A 16,201-nucleotide genomic window follows, 5' to 3' on the forward strand; every position below is an offset into this window, starting at 1 on the left:
TTACACGAGTAGAAAAGTATCATCTGAGGGTCACGCAACAAGTAATCACGCCGTCCCTGTTACAAATAAACATGTGGATAAATTTTACCCTGAGTGAAATGGAGACACTTCATTAATTCTATTATTAATTCTGATTACATTTTCTAGTAACATTAAATTGTGCATGGAGAACACATCCAAATACACCAAAGATAATTGAAAGCTATGCAGATCAGCTAATATACATGCAAGTAATTAAATTGATGACGGAAATTAATTAAAGATCATTACTCATAATATATTCATGCTTTGGTTTGTCTTCAAAAAATAAGTACAGCAGGATGCATCTCTATTACTGGATGCCTGAAATAAACAAACTAGAAGAATATCTATTAACATTTAGTATGGGGATTTCTTGTCATACCTCCTATTTAATTTAAATTAATTGAAGGTACAACGGTACAAGCACCCAACCACACATTGTATATAAATTCTGGATATTGTGGAAAACCTTCAGGGAGATAGAGGGTGTTCTCTCTGAGCATAATGTCATTGCAGTGAGGATATTTCTTCCTCCAGTAACCTTTTCCACCAACAGAGCAGCCTTTAAGTTTTGTACACATCTGCTTAATTTGAATTAACTTCCAAAGGAACAAGTGCTGCAACCATCAAGTAGCTCCAGAAAAACACACACACACACGCACGCACGCACGCACACACACACACGCACACACACACACACACACACACACACACAGCTGCGGAATTGGAAATGTGTTTTAATGACGTTTGGACTAAATAACAGCAGGTGGTTGAGCAGTAGGATATAAGTAAAAGGACTAAATATAATGAATTAATCTTTAAAAGTGCTGGTTTCAAGTGGGTATTTTTGTCCTAGTTAGACGCAGTGATAGCTGGATTCCACTTCAGATGTGCTCTGAATGAATAAGTCATGCTCAAAGTGAGGGTTTTCACACATCAGCAGAAGGACTTATGATGCTAGAATGTCTATTGATGAGAGGACCCAATTGAAAGTCCATTTGGACATTTTCTTGTCTAGTAGATTCGGCCATGAGCGATCTCATCACAGTGGTTGTCTTTGACACACTTCATTGAAGGAATTTCATAGAGTTTCAGCTGTATCAGAAAGTAAAATGAAACAAGCAAACTGTTAGATTTTCAGTACAGTACCATGGGCCAGTGTTTAATTTTTTCATTTTGTGCCACTGTAGACACATGGCAGCGTCGCATTGCAGTCTTCATAGAAATATTCTGCTTCCTAACTGAAGTAAACTGTGAGTTTTAAGGTGACAAGTAAACAATTCATACAATTTTAAATGCTTGTCAATAACAAGAATAACTGTTTTTTTTGTTTGTTTTTTTTAATCCCACTCTTGCCAACAGATCCCAGGAAAACTAAAAACTTAATTTTAATTTCAAGTCAGTCTGAAGGGTTTAAGCTAACCTTCTCGACAATGCTATTTCAACCTACATTATATAGGGTGCAATCTCTGAATCTTCATATGGCAGCCAAGTCTGTATCTGTTTTCTATCATACTAAGCCTTTTGGGTTCAATTTGATTGTAACTTCAGATGGTAGACGAGTTTAAACTTCCTTAGTTAAAATTCATCTCCACAGATCCTGAGTGACAAGACACTCATAATAATACATTTGATTAATAGATAAAGCACTTCTCAGGTACTCCAATAAACTGTCCATAGTTAAACAAAACAACACAGTAATATGTTGGTGCCTCTTTTCTTGGACCTGCTTTGTATAACTGAACTAAGCAACCAGCATTTCACTACTATTGTATAACAATACAACACATTGGGACCACTGCTTAATCACTAACTGCCTGAGTTATGAAGCAAACTATTAAAGCCATTGTAAGATTTTCCGGCGACAGAGTCTTAAATGACACACTTGTTTATATGGTCACTTCTAGAGACAGTCACAGCAGCAATGGGTGAATGCAGCTATTTCTCCTTCATGATAAGTAGCGTAATTGTGGATAAAAGGTGCACATCACCTTCCATCTCACCCAGCACGACTGAGACTGCTCCCCACCTTTACTCTTCATGTCAATGCCTAATGGCTTTACAATTGGCTCTTTAAAAGAGACCAAGCTTTGGCATTGACCCCCAGGACTTTTTTCTCCAATCTCCAATTCACAACCTTTTTTTTTTTTTCCCACTCTACCCTTTCTGCCACAGCACTTTGGTCAGAGAACACAATTAAATTTGTTTGACTTGACCGGTAAATAGTGGAATGGCCCACTCAATTCTTAAAAGCACGCTACTCGCCAATCCTGAAATGATCCAAAGATAGAACGTGAAGTTAGCATATGGGTTGTTTGTGGTCATGTTGTCTGGGAATGCCATTAGCTGCTCTGACCTGTGCAGTGAAGATGTGTCAACCATGATATGTATTGTACATCTTTGGTCTCCATGGTTCGATGCTGATCTTTAAAGTGGGTCTTTAAAAGCCCCACTAGAGCGCTCTCGATTGTCATCTTTCCAAAATCTGCCCGGAAATGACGCCACTCAAGTAAACGTTTGAGTTGGCAATCATCCAAGTGACTTCTCATCAAAATGTGTTATTAGAAGGTGCCCTTCATTAAGGTATGAATACAGCAGCAAGCTTTGGGACAAAGTCCTTGACATTATGTAACTCAAATAATAAGTTGTACACAGTATTACATAAGTCTATAAAATCATTCTGCAATATGAGAAAGAAAACAAACACTTTTTAAGACTTGTTGATTAGACTCTGATTACAATGTTAACCTTTTGGTGCTTACATCTATATGATGCTACTATTTTTGTAAAAAATCTTTTTGGAGTTTGTTCCGTTGACAGCACAGAACTGTTGAGTATGGAGCATCTCCCATGACCAACAATAAAAGGCATCACAACAGTTCAGAAAGCCAACCAAACACTTTTCACAGCACAAAATGTTTTTTAAGCCCATAGCTTGAATTCAAAAGCCCTATAATGTTGCCTTTGGTAGTGCTACTTACAGGTGGGACGCAACCTTCAACACCCTCATTGTCATTCCTACCAGACATATTATAATCATTAAGTACACTTCATAGATCCTTTTTACAGGCTTCCTCTTCAGCAAATGATAGAGTATGATGCCTTGTATATTATTATTCCAAGGAGAAGCGTTCTGTCAAAGATGGTCTGCGTCTAAGAGCATGAGACAGTTCAAAGTACTCTGGTCAAAACAATGATGATTATGCTGTCTTCCTCCCTTTGTGCTTCACCTATTATTCTTCCTGACGTGCAAGAGTTGACAACCCACAGCCAATGGTTGCTCTTTTAGAAAAAGAACTCCTGAGAGGGTTCTTCAGAAAAGATGCGTTGTCTTTAAAAATTGCGTACTTTTTTTTTCTGCCTGTACCTATATAGTAATTTGGCTGATCAGCGAACCAAAGGGCACAATTTTGATGCAAATGCTGAGCAGCCCTTTTATGGATTGTCATTAGACATACAGGGTTTCTCCTCTGCAACTCTACCACTTTTATCTTACATGTTAATTGTAAATGTATCAAATCATATAAAAGTACTACTATTAAGGATAAATCATTTGTGGCTATCCTTTGGTTGACAAATTATAACTAGGCACCCAGAAAAATTGTTTACTAAATGATTGGTTGTAAATACACTTTAGCTGGAGTTAGCTGTGTAATTTACATTAAGGACATGTAGTGCATGTCTTCCAAAAAGATTTTCACAATAGGTTAAAAAATTACTTGAATAATTATATTTATTCAAGAGTGTAGCTTCTTTATAGAGCATTAGTCCATAACCTGTAGCCATAGTTAACTTCTTTCTCTTTTCCAACTACATTTTCTTGTCAAATATGGGAACCTCAGATTCAAAATAATAATAATAAAAAGATAGAAAAGGGCAAAATCCAAACATGAGAGTCAAAGTTAATGGAAGGTTCAGTTTCGACAGCCAATTCTACATTATTTTTTATTCCTCCCCAAAATCACACTACACGACAATGATAACACCTGCTGTAGCTATTTCAAAATAATTGATGGTCATTGACGATCGAAGGTCATGATGTAAGGATCTGATACAGTTCTCAAAATCTAATGCTATGTTTGACAGCGCTGCTCTCTGACAGCTGAAGCTAACTTCAAAGTTAGCCATGCACACATCCACGCTAGCTTCACAGACCAACATGCTGTGCTTGTTTATGCTTTTCCAAGTTTTAAAGGTTAGAACCCATATAGATTTTGTGCTCAAAAGTTTGACTGGATATTTTGACAACTGTAGTCTAGGTGTCATATTCACAAAATAACTGGTGAGCTACCTGCTAGCTAGCTGTCTAAACTGTGCTACTTGGTTAGACATAGCAAAACTGCAGGGGACTCCTCATGGTTTGGAACTATGGCTTGTCAGAGAGTTTCTTCTTTAATATGTATATATATATATATATATATATATATATACTGGCGTGCTGGGAGAGAGCATATTCAGACCGCCAAGGCCTCTTTTTTTTAAGACTAAATCACATAAACATTCATTTACAGCTAATTGAACTTGTTGTTGACTTACATTGGCTCCTATTTTTCACTTGCAATAACTTGTTAAGACAACACTAATGTAAGTGTTCTCAAATGTCTTTTGAAACAAACAAAAAAAGTCTTTCAAACCATATCTGCTAGGAAAATGAAGAGGGTTGAGTACCTAAAACACCTTTATGAACATTAACATACATTCACAACAACTTCAAGTATGTTCTTCATGATAAAGCTGTCTCAATGTTTAATCAGTCTTTAATCATGTTTTTCATCCATATTTCAATGCCTGTCATTGCTCTCAGTCTGTCTCATGTTTAAATTGGTTTTTAAGTGGATTCAAGTTGAGTCCTTTCCTTCTACTTTTTTTTCTCAGTCATATTCCTACTTCAGCTGCCCTCACTGTGGTTACACTGACAGAGCATGTGCACTGCAGGGAGAGCTCCATCTAAGGGGGTTTAAGGGCAACGTTGAAATGAATTCAGGTGGGTTAGAGAGAGGTGAGGTGAACATGAAATTGCTTGCAGCCTTTCTTTGCAAACTGTGAACTCTTTACTCCAATGAGCGACTGTTCCCCCCCAATATATTAACACATCATTGAAACTGTGCCAAACTGCCATGCTTCTCCCCTTCAATACATACCCTGCGGTGTCTAAGAAAGGAATGAAAATAGGGGGGAAACAAAATGCTTTGATGAATGCCAAACTATGTAGTGTTTTCTTATAGTTTGAGACAAATGGATTTTAAGGCTTCCATAGTGAACTTCTGCAGTCGGCAGAAATTCCATTCCCCTCCACCTCCCTCCCTGTTATCTTCAAATTTTGTCCAGCTTCTCTTTTCTGTCTTTCTCACTCCGTCATTTCCCCCCCACGGGGCTGAAAATGCAAATTCTTAGAAAGGAGTCAGGGGATTGTGCTTGCCTCAGTAACTTTTCTCCCTAGATCCTGCATTGGATATTTTCCATGATGTGTTTTTGTCTGTGATACAGCCCAAATTACATTTTGTAAAAGACACTAATCCAGTCTAAAGATAGATCATTGCAAAAGTTTATTTGTTCAGCAGACACACAGGTGTCTCCTCTGCCTCCCTGTTCTTTTTGCTCTTCTTCCTCGTCCACTAATGGGGGTTCATGCCCAGCCATCTGTGAAGGACAAGGGAACCTTTTGGCCGAGACAAATCGCTTTTGAGCGAGGCTGTAGCCTCCCACCACCTCCACATCCCCATGCGTCTCTCCATGCTCATACACAGCTGAACACACGCACACAAACACACTGTCCCTCTCCCTCCAGGGTAACAAGGGAAACGTCTGTGTTGGGTCCATAGTGTTCCATCAGGAGTCAGCCAACTGAGCCACCAGTCTAATCCCTACCAGCAGCCCACATGGCCGCTCTGCCAAGTTCCAATTAGACCCATTAAAAAGTCAGTCGGTTTTTTTTCTGAAAGGACCGTTATGAGGGATGCGCCCAGGCCGCCGTGACCCACCAAGCACCCGATATAACAGTGTCGCTATAAAAACAAAACAAGATGGAGAAACAGGCAAGAATTATAAGATAACCTCGAGGGATGTGATACTTGGAAGTAACAAACAAAGTCCCCTACTCCCGATGGGAAACAAAGTAGTAAGTGCCTGCTTGGTGAGCTGAAGTGACTTGAGGCAATAGGGTTCAACACTGCAGACTCTAAAGTCCATAAAGATGGCAGTAACAGGCAAGTTGTCATAGTAGGGGTACTGAATCAGTCCATTCATACCAAGTTATGCCATGACACTGAACATAAAGAGCACATTGATATTAGTTATAGTAACGAAACAGGACAAGTACGCAATTAGGGGAGGTCGTGCTTGTTGCAAGGAGCCAGTGGGCTTGGATAAGTCACGTCTTTGTCTTGTGATGTCACTCCACACATTCTCAACAAGAGGGGCGAGGGACAGAGCATTTCATGCAGCTATTGCTACTGCTCAGAGGAGGAGGTAGGAGAAGCCACATTTCCAAGTACTTTGAATTTTTGTAAATGGTGTGCCTAAACAAACACAAGACACCTGGAAAACACACTAAAGAGCATCTAAAACCATAAGAAGCACAATATGGGACCTTAAAATAAAGTCCTCTAATGGGCTGAAACTTGAGAAGAACTGGACTCATTGGTGGACAGACATCTACCACGGTGAGTCGTCGTTAGAGGGAGTGACAGAAAGATATATATATATATATATATATATATATATATATATATATACACACACAAAATAACAGATAGGCAAGACTGTCCATTTCCTAAATTACAGTGTCTTTGAAAGAGATAGGTCAATTATCTGTTGGTTATCGTTGGCTGCAAGTAGTGTATCATTTCAAGTGAGATGATTGAGGGGTTTTAGAGAGGGTCAGAGGAGCCAATGAATATGTCTGTCTGATGTATTACGGTTTACATTTCTCGAGCTTGTGTGCAGACAATTTGAAGTTTAAAATTTCACAGCTCGCTGTTTCCACAATTGCTGGTTTTACTATCAATCTGCAGAGCCTGTCAAGCGAGTATAAAGAGCACTGATCAGAAATTGTGACTACGGAGCTTTTCCCCAACTTGGAGGCAGACAAAAGGCCATAACAATGGATTTATAGCTCCTATCTTCTATAAACGAGACCAATATACTGTAAATGGAGACAGGAGCTTAATGGCGCCGGCTTTTCGGAGGTAGTCCTGCTGACAACAATGTCATTGATAGTGCCCGTGTCCAAACCTACTAATGTCCTGAGCGACCTTGCTAAATAAAGACCAGTGGATTGAGCCATCCACTCTCCCCGTCCATTGCTGAGGCACTGAGGCTTGAAGTATACATTTGCGCGCTGCATTACACTCTCTAATAGGCAGTCAGTCAAAATAACAGGCTGCCTGAAATGTCAGCGTTTACCTTTGTAATGACCAAGCGTCCCCTGAAATTAATAGATCCTCACGCTCATCTCTGTAGTTGAGCGTCTTTAAACCATCAATAACGCAAACCATGAAACCACCAACATACACACAGTACATAGACACTCTGAACACAACGCTTTGTGCTCCCAGAAAAATACCCTCTGACACACCGCAACACAACTTCCCCAACAACCGCAAGCTGAAAGTAAATGAAATGTAGTACCACCTCAATATAAACTGGAAGTGTTGTTTTGATGTACTTCTGTTAGAGGACATTTTTCATGCTTACTCCGTCCAAAAGAAGGCTGTGCCTGTGCCCTATCGAGCAAACTCAAATACTATGTTGTAAAAAAATGAAAAATAAAATAAAATAAAAATCTCAATTCTCAGGGAAGATAGCTTTAAAGATTGAATGGTGAGGATTTTGAGCCAGAGAACACATTTTGGCACATCATGACCATTCCAACCTGTTGCAGTAAAGCCATACTTAATGTAATCTGACTCATGCTGACAAGTTTTATTATTTTTCTCTCCTTAAAACTGACAAGTTTTAGATGCCCAGGTGGTATTTTGTCTTTTTTTAGCCGAGTTATGTTCACTGTGGTTTGCCTGGTGGTCTATATTATAACTTTTTAGAAAGGTTTCTATGAAGACAGACAGACATATACTTTATTGATCCCAAGGGAAATTTAAGAGGAGGTTGGCAGCTCAAACTTTCTAATACATCAGTGTCACTCATAGTGGCAGCTTAATTCTGATTGGCTAGCTTTGTTTGCATTGTTTTCCTTATTTTTTTTAGAGATAAAGCAAATATATTTTCACAAGTACTGATTAATGCTATCTAAAAAGATATACTGCATGGCAAGGTTACAAATAATGCGTTTACATTTTTCGTTTACATGTACAACCTCCTGGAGACCCCAAAGGGGTCAGGACCACCACCTTGAAAATCACTGTGAAAGTGTATTTAAAATTTACGCTGAATATAAAAAATAGATAAATAAAAAATAAACTTTGGGATAACCTGGTCTTTCTTTACACAATGTTTTCTAAAAGTAAAAGGTGAAGCCTTGAAAGGTCAACATATTTCATTATCCCAGGATCCCAGCATGCAGCTAACAAATAAGTATTTCAAAATTTAGAGAATTTTAAACTCTCTGCTTGTGCCAAGAAGATGTGTAAAAGTAATTTGTATTTTTAAAATCAATCTTCAAATTAAATGTTTGACACATTGTATGTTAATAGCTGACAACTGGCATCATATCAAAAGGGAAAAACAAACATTTTAAGCACAATCCCTGGGTTAGCCTCATAATCAACTTTTGAAAAATGTAGGATGCAAATAGTGGTTAGGTCTATAGTCCTACAACTGAATGGCATAGGTAATCAGTGGCCACCCCCCCTTACTTTCTTCTAACTTCCTACTTAGTAATCTTTCCTATTATTTGGTTTAGATTTCTGCACGTTCAAGTTTAAAAAAATGTATTTTTCTTTCCAGGCAGTTAGTCAAGGAGTGGGTTGGTCAAATTGGAATAATTCTATGCTATAACCTTTTACATTTTTTTTAAAGTATCAACACACCCAGCTGCACATTTACCTGTCTCAGTGTTCTCAAAGCTTTCTAAAACTTTTCAGTAGTTAGCTGGCCCCACTTGGCCATGTTCAGTGTTCATATGCATAAACAGGAGCTGCTATTAGTCTGCCACCAGAGTGCATTCATGTGTTGTCACGGGTCAATGGGAAAATGCAGCATGTGCCCTCACCTCCTCTGCTGTTGTTCCCATATACACAATAAATGAAATGTTAATGGATGCTAATGAAATGGCTAATTGTGGATTCGGTGCAACCATGCGAAGCTCACTCTCTAGGCCTTGCTCTTCATCGTTTATCACACAAAAGCCTCTTGAGAGTTCGAGGGGGTAAAATAAGAGGAAAACAATAATGATAATAAACATTAAAAAAACAATGAAAACACAATTATTATGCAAGCTGGCCTGGTGCCGCTTTAACCTGCTGTGCAGCATGCGTCACACACCAGCTCAGAAGGTGACATTCCTTTTTTCATGTCCCACAGATTGTGGTAGAACTTTTTGGATTGTGAGATGGAAAGGTGGCTAGCAATGGGCTGGCCTGCGGCGGTTTTTCACCTCAGAAACAGTCTCGCTTGTCAGTCCCGACAGAGAGAGAGCAGCTGAGGCCTGCTAAAGCTGGGTAAAGCTCGCGGCTGTCTTTATCTCTCGGCCTGTGAGCCCAGAGTGGTTTCAGGCAGTGATTAGTGAGGCGGATCTCACGTGGGTCACCCCTTTTGCTGGAGGAGATCACTGCCTGAGATTTTAGGCATCTGGGCACCTTTGTAGTAGGGGCATGTGAAGTGACAAGAGAGGAGAGGTGGATGGAATGGAAACTTGAGAGAAGGGAGACAGACACATGCAGGAGCAGTACAAGGGGTATGGGTGTTTGTGTGTCTGTGCAACTGTAGGCTAGCTCAGAACACCACCCATACAAATACAAACTAACAAAGACATCTGTTGACTGGAAATACATTTCCTTTTACCATTTAACAAAGATGGGTTAGCCTTGTCCTCAGTTTTGGATTTCCTTATTTTCCAAAATTCAGAGCTCTCTAAAAGTCCAACGTTTCAATATGTTCAGACTAAAATTAAATTAACCAATTGCTTAAAACCACTCCAGTCAACTCTACTCTAACACTGCTGGAGTTAGAGGTGAGAAGTAATCAGTTAGCATCAAAGCTTGCTAAACTAGGAACACCCACCAAACCAGTCCTGGTCAAATGGGAGCCCATTGTGCGTTCCAGTCCGGCTCAGGCTCGGTTCCATGTTTTATGCCGTTTCATTCACTCTTGTAATTCACATTTAGTTTCTTTTTTAATCTAATGTGAGCTGTTATGTATTTTTTGACTATTCTTCTGTGCAGCCTTTTGGTCACTGTGGTTGTTTTAAAGTGCTAAACAAATAAAGTTGGATTGGATGCTTTTGTATTATAACTCATCATAATCTACGCCTGGAGGGAAAGAAGCATATTTTCCAAACGCTCAGCAAAACTTTCTTCAGTACAATCTCTTCAGTAATTGTTTGCAATACTGAATGCCTGTACAAATAAGTGTTGCAATCTTCCTAAGCTAGTCTTTATATTAAGGGCTAATAAGCTAATGTAAGCATGCTAAACTCCTTCTAATGTGGCGTTAGACTTTGTTCTTATTAGTACTGTAGGCCTACCACTGGAAAAAATGTGATCACTTTGTTGTCTTTCAAACAACGATTGACGATATAGCTTGAACATGCCAAAAAAAAGGTGTATTCATAAACCTATGCTATTCCATTGGGATAGGAATCTAAAACTAGTTACCAATGTTAAACACATGTAAAAACCTTGTTCTACAACATTTCTCACTTTAGTAAAGAACATCCAGGATTGCATCAATCAATTATTCAGAAACAAAAGGTTGTCTTATCTCGTTCTCCATAGAAACCAGACAGACTCTGGTTCTCAAAAAAAAAAAAGTCAAAGTGCAGCTCCAGGCAATAAGAGGGGGAGAAGGAGAGAATGAAGAAGAGGAGCGCCAAAGAGACAGGTGTAATTCCTTTTAAGAGGTGAAAAGTTTTGTTTACTTGGATGGCGAACATTGATACAATGAGACTCTTATCAACCCAAACAACAGATTTTTCAACCTGCCTAAACACCAGTAAAACCCATTGGCAAATGTGAGCTAGCCTGCGACTTATAAATCAGTTACCGTCCAAATTGTATAAAACAAAGTAGTCAGACGGAATCCAAGTTTAAGGGTGGTTTTAAAATCTTTAGATGAGGAAGAGATTAGCCCTGATCTTGTCATACTGCGCTTCATTTGACCTTCTCAGTCATTTGACCTGCCATTTTCTTTTCACTTTTGTTCATTTTCATTCGAAAAATGGTGAATAACCCTTTTAAGGGATGTAGACCGTTTATGAGGATGGAAATTGATTTTAAGCAGGTCGACCATCTGGAAAGATCTCTGCATTAATAGTTAATATGGGAAGCAAAAAGTCATTTGATTTGCCTATCCGGTAAACGTTAACCATTTTCTCTTTGTCATTTGGTCTTCAATGTTTTTCGTATCTTAGCTAGAGCAAGCAGTGAAGTTACTTGAACTCTCAGTGTGTAGTCAAAAGGGGAAACTTTCTCAGTCAGAGTCCATACAGTGAAGGAAATTAGAAATCTGACTGTACCCAATCTCCAAAACACAGGAGACTTATCAGGCGTGTTCGAACTTGTTGTAGGAGTAAGCTTTAAGGAGTAATTTACTGACATTGAAATCAGTATTCATTTCCATTTTCTCATGGCTCTCGCTTCGACTTTATAGTGCTAATTATGTCCATTACAGTGTCATTGATCCCCTCACCACCCGTCTCTGTGGAAGAAATAGAAAAACTCACCATTTGCTTCGTAATGAAGAAAGTTGTTCCATTTCAGCGGGCTAACCTCCCGTCTGCCTTTAGGCTGCTAAGTGAAGCTGATTTGCCTCCAAGACAATGCGTCTTAAGTCTGAAAGAAAGAGAGAGAAAGAGAGAAAGGGAAGTAGAAGATCATAAGGGGGCACTTATGCATATGTTTGATAAAGATAAGTGACGTCCCATCTAGTGGCCGTTAATGAGATCTTTTGCAACAGGAAGATGTATGTGGCTCTGGTGTGATGCGCACTAGTGGGAAATGAGTGCTGAAGGGGGCTGCGGAGGGAGGCACTTCATCAAGTATAATTGCTGCCTCATACACACTGGGTCCCTAAAGGCTCTTGCTTCTCTACAGACACCCAAGACCTTCCTCTCTTAACTTCCTCTTTTGCTCCCCCCCCCCCCCTTCCTCTGTCTCACTGCTTTCTATCTTTTCCCCTCCTGACCCTTTTGTGCCCTTCCTCCCCGAGTGTGTTATTTCCCGTTAAACAATGCTAATAGAACAAAGTCTTGCTTGTAACAGCGTTTGAATGCAAGCTTGATTAATCAAGCAAGAGCCGCAATGACTTCCTTTTCGCCGCCACAAGTCCCTCGTGCTCCCTTTGGCTTCATGCGAAGGAAGTTTTTTGTCTATGCTGTGCATTTATTCTGGGAAACAAAAATCAAACAGGAATAGAAGCTCTTTCATCTTCCTTAAGTTGTACATTTTGCAGTATTTCAGAGATCTCTGGAATGGGATAGCTGAACAAATGCTCTATTTTAAAGGTACGGTAACAAATTAAATCTGATCTCTTGTGGTTGAATTGTTAAACGTATACAGCTGTTATCATTTTTCAATAGAGCATAATTGTGATTTGAAAGGGCTGAATGCTAAGCGGCTTTGCTAATCATCATTATTGTGTCGTAACCGTTCTCTTTTTCTCAGTTTCCGTGCGCTCGCCAATTAGTCAATGAAGAGGATTGTGTATATGCATACGATTATGGCATGATAATGAGTGATTGGAAGCAGACACATCTCAGAAATGTAACAATATATGACATTTTCTTGAGCCTCCGTACAGTACTGATTGATGAAGGCCCTCACGACTGTCTTTCCATCTGTTTGTGTCGTCCATCAACTTGACGACGCAGTGCAGTTGGTTTAATGTGCAAAGATGCAAATATTAGAAATAAATAGGCAAAAACAAATACTTGGAAAAGTGTATATCACTCATCGCGCACAGCAGTTTCAACAATAGAGCAACTAATTGGCGTATTCCAAAGCCGCACCAGCAATTTTGGCACAATACCCTCATGGCCATTTCAAGGGATAGTGGGAGCACTGGCACGTAATCTAAAGCATTTCCATCAGGGGCTGTTCACGCTGGCAAAGAGGAGTGGAACTAAGTGCAACCATCAGCCAGTCCACGCAGATTGCATGGCACATCAGTGCAGCTCTGCCCCCTTCCAGGATTGGAAAAAGGGGTTTGTTCCCTGCCAACGCTGTGGAGCAGCCACGTTCATAGCAGGTTAGCCCCTCCGCTGGGTCTGTCAGGTGGGCTTGGGAGAGTGAGAGGGGTGGAAATAAAGGAGTGCATGACTGGATCAGCAGATGGGGGATATTCTGTGCTCGGTGCCATACAGCTGCGACTGCAGATAACATATGCCAGGGAAAGGGGGGCAGACAGAGGCTCTGTAAACCATGATAATCCAAACAATGTTTTCTAAAGGAGGGCCAGTAGAAAGCCTAATGGTACTTCAGATGAACATTATCAAAGGTATTGGACCCATCACAATGCAAATGTGCTTATTTTGTTGCATTTAAAATCTGACAATAATGGCCACACCGCCAAGAATCATTTCTGTGATTGCATCAATGCACAATTGCTCGTATTAATCCAGCTGTTGTGACAGTCCAGAGCGAGGATTGGATTTTTATATCTGAAGAGGGTTTTATTAACCAAATTAAATTCACCACCCAGAAAATGACAGCCGTAACATCATTTCACAATTAGAACTGCATTGTAATATATATAAATAAAATGAAACAGTGGATTTTAAAAGGCATGCTGGAAAGTTGAAAAACTGTTGCTTAGAAACAGTTGTCCTTGTCTTGTGTCACTCATTTAGTACAAAGAAAGTACTTGCTTTCTTTTTCAAAGTTCTAAGAACTGTTGGAAACCCTTCCACCTTTTGTGTTAATTCTGCACCAAAGGAACTCTGAACTATTTTAGTTTCTAAAAACCCTGTTTAGAAGAACTTTTTAACCTACTGCTTCAGACGTGGTCCCCTCTCAGCATCATTGTGGTGCAAATGCAGACACAAATAAAGGTGTGTACGTTTCAGGGAACTCCCGAGTACATCTTAAAAAGGTACACAGTAAAAATGTTCTCTTTCAGTCTCCACAAGGAAGCTAAAATACACTGTTAAAAAAAGTAAAGGGAACACTAAAATAACATCCTAGATCTGAGCGAGTGAAGTATTCTGATTAAATACTTTGTTCTTTAGATAGTTGAATGTGCTGACAGCAAAATCATACAAAAGTTATCAGTGGAAATCAAATTTATAAACCAATGTCTAGTTTTGGAGTAACACTCAAAATTAAAGTGGAAAAACACACTACAGGCAGATGCAACTTTGATGTAATGTCCTTAAAACAAGTGCGGTCTAGCATTGTTTTGCTTTAAGAGGTGAAGAGCACAGGGCGCCGCCAATTTGCCAAGTTTGGTGTTCTCTGGCAAATGCCAAATGTCTTGCACGGTGTTGGGTTGTAAGCACAACCCCAACCTGTGGACGTCGGGCCCTCAAACCACCCTCATGGAGTCTGTTTCTGACCGTTTGAACCGACACGTGCACATTTGTGCCCTGCTGGACATCATTTTGCAGGGCTCCGGCAGTGCTCCTCCTGTTCCTCCTTGTACAAAGGCAGAGGTAGCGGTCCTGCTACGGCCTCCTCCTGACGTACTGGACTGTCTCCTGGTAGCGCCTCCATGCTCTGGACACTACGCTGACAGACACAGCAGACCTGGATGAGCTGCACTACCTGAGCCACTTGTGTCGGTTGTAGACTCCGTCTCATGCTATCATGAGAGTGAAAGCACAGCTAGTATTCAAAAGTGACCAACACATCAGCCAGAAAGCATCAGAACTGAGAAGTGGTTTGGGGTCACCACCTGCAGAACCACTCCTTTCTTGGGGGTGTCTTGCTAGTTGCCAATCATTTCCACCTGTTTTCTATTCCATTTGCGCAACAGTATGTGAAATTGATTGTAAATCAGTGTTGCTTCCTAAGTGGACAGTTGGATTTCACAGAAGTGTGATTGACTTGGAATTACATTATTAGTTGTTTTAGTGTTCCATTTGTTTTTTTGAGCTGTGTAGTTTGGTAGCTTCTGCTTCTAAATGAAATGCAACATTTTCCAGTGGGTCCCCTCCAAATTTAAACGCTACTAAGACGAATCTTGGTGAGTGTGCTTGAAACAGGACAGTGAAATGTTCAAAGACTATTGGAAGGTTATACCACTTGTGCTGACATTGGCAAGTTTGATTAGGTGGATCTTTTGTGTCGTTTTTTAAAAGAGTTAAAGGTCTCCCCCACAAGAACTGGGACTGATTGGGATTTTTCGAGTGCTTTCAAAATTATTATTTTTTTTTACACCTTTTTTTTCCTATCATCAGAGAAACCTTGACATAAGTCCAGGGTATTATTCTCCAGGTATGAAAAACACTTTTTTATGACAATTTCACAGCTAGCCCTACACTCTTTAAAACATTTCATGTCACTATTCAACTTTTTGTTTTAGCTATCCCCTTTATGCGACCACAATTCTAGTTTCTTCTTCAACATTCCTTGTCTTGCACACATAATGTAGTTTCTTGTAACCACAATGCCACATCAAGAATTTTCCCCCACCTCAAACTTTCTCCATGCTCACGCCAAACATCTTTGTACAAGATCCCCTCTAATGGCTTGTCATTTCGCCACAGACACAAAATGCTGTGCAGCTGAAACGAGTAGCGGAGCGAAGGCCAAATCACGTCCGCGGCATGTCCAAACAAACAGAGCAAGAACTGTTGGCCGGCTCTTTCACAATGGGCCCGCCTATCTACTGCAATGGGTACCTAGCTCCGGCGGCAGCTGCCAAAGCCACTTCAAATGGCCCCTACTTCAGACTGGATCCTTTAGAATAGGTTCGAGCACCATCATGAGACTGAGGCTTAGCCATGAGAGGGACTAGGCTTGCATAATTCTCGCAAATATGCAAAGCCTTTGAACTCCACTGTGGGCTGAAAATCATGCAGTGTTGCAGTTTACTGTGTGATTACAGATGATGGAGACTTATTGAT

At 40.1% G+C, this 16,201-nt stretch overlaps 1 long non-coding RNA gene across 4 annotated transcripts in view; it reads right to left on the bottom strand.

Moving 5' to 3' along the window:
• LOC306841557 overlaps positions 1-16,201 on the bottom strand; it is a 182,914-nt gene that overhangs the window by 121,770 nt on the left and 44,943 nt on the right. For all 4 annotated transcript variants that reach the window (XR_013781548.1, XR_013781549.1, XR_013781550.1 and 1 more), the window contains exon 4: positions 11,861-11,969. This is a non-coding gene — a long non-coding RNA (uncharacterized lncRNA). The remainder of the gene's footprint in view (positions 1-11,860; positions 11,970-16,201) is intronic.

This window comes from Symphodus melops (genome assembly GCF_947650265.1).
Source record: "Symphodus melops genome assembly, chromosome: 20".
NCBI classification, from domain to species: domain Eukaryota; kingdom Metazoa; phylum Chordata; class Actinopteri; order Labriformes; family Labridae; genus Symphodus; species Symphodus melops.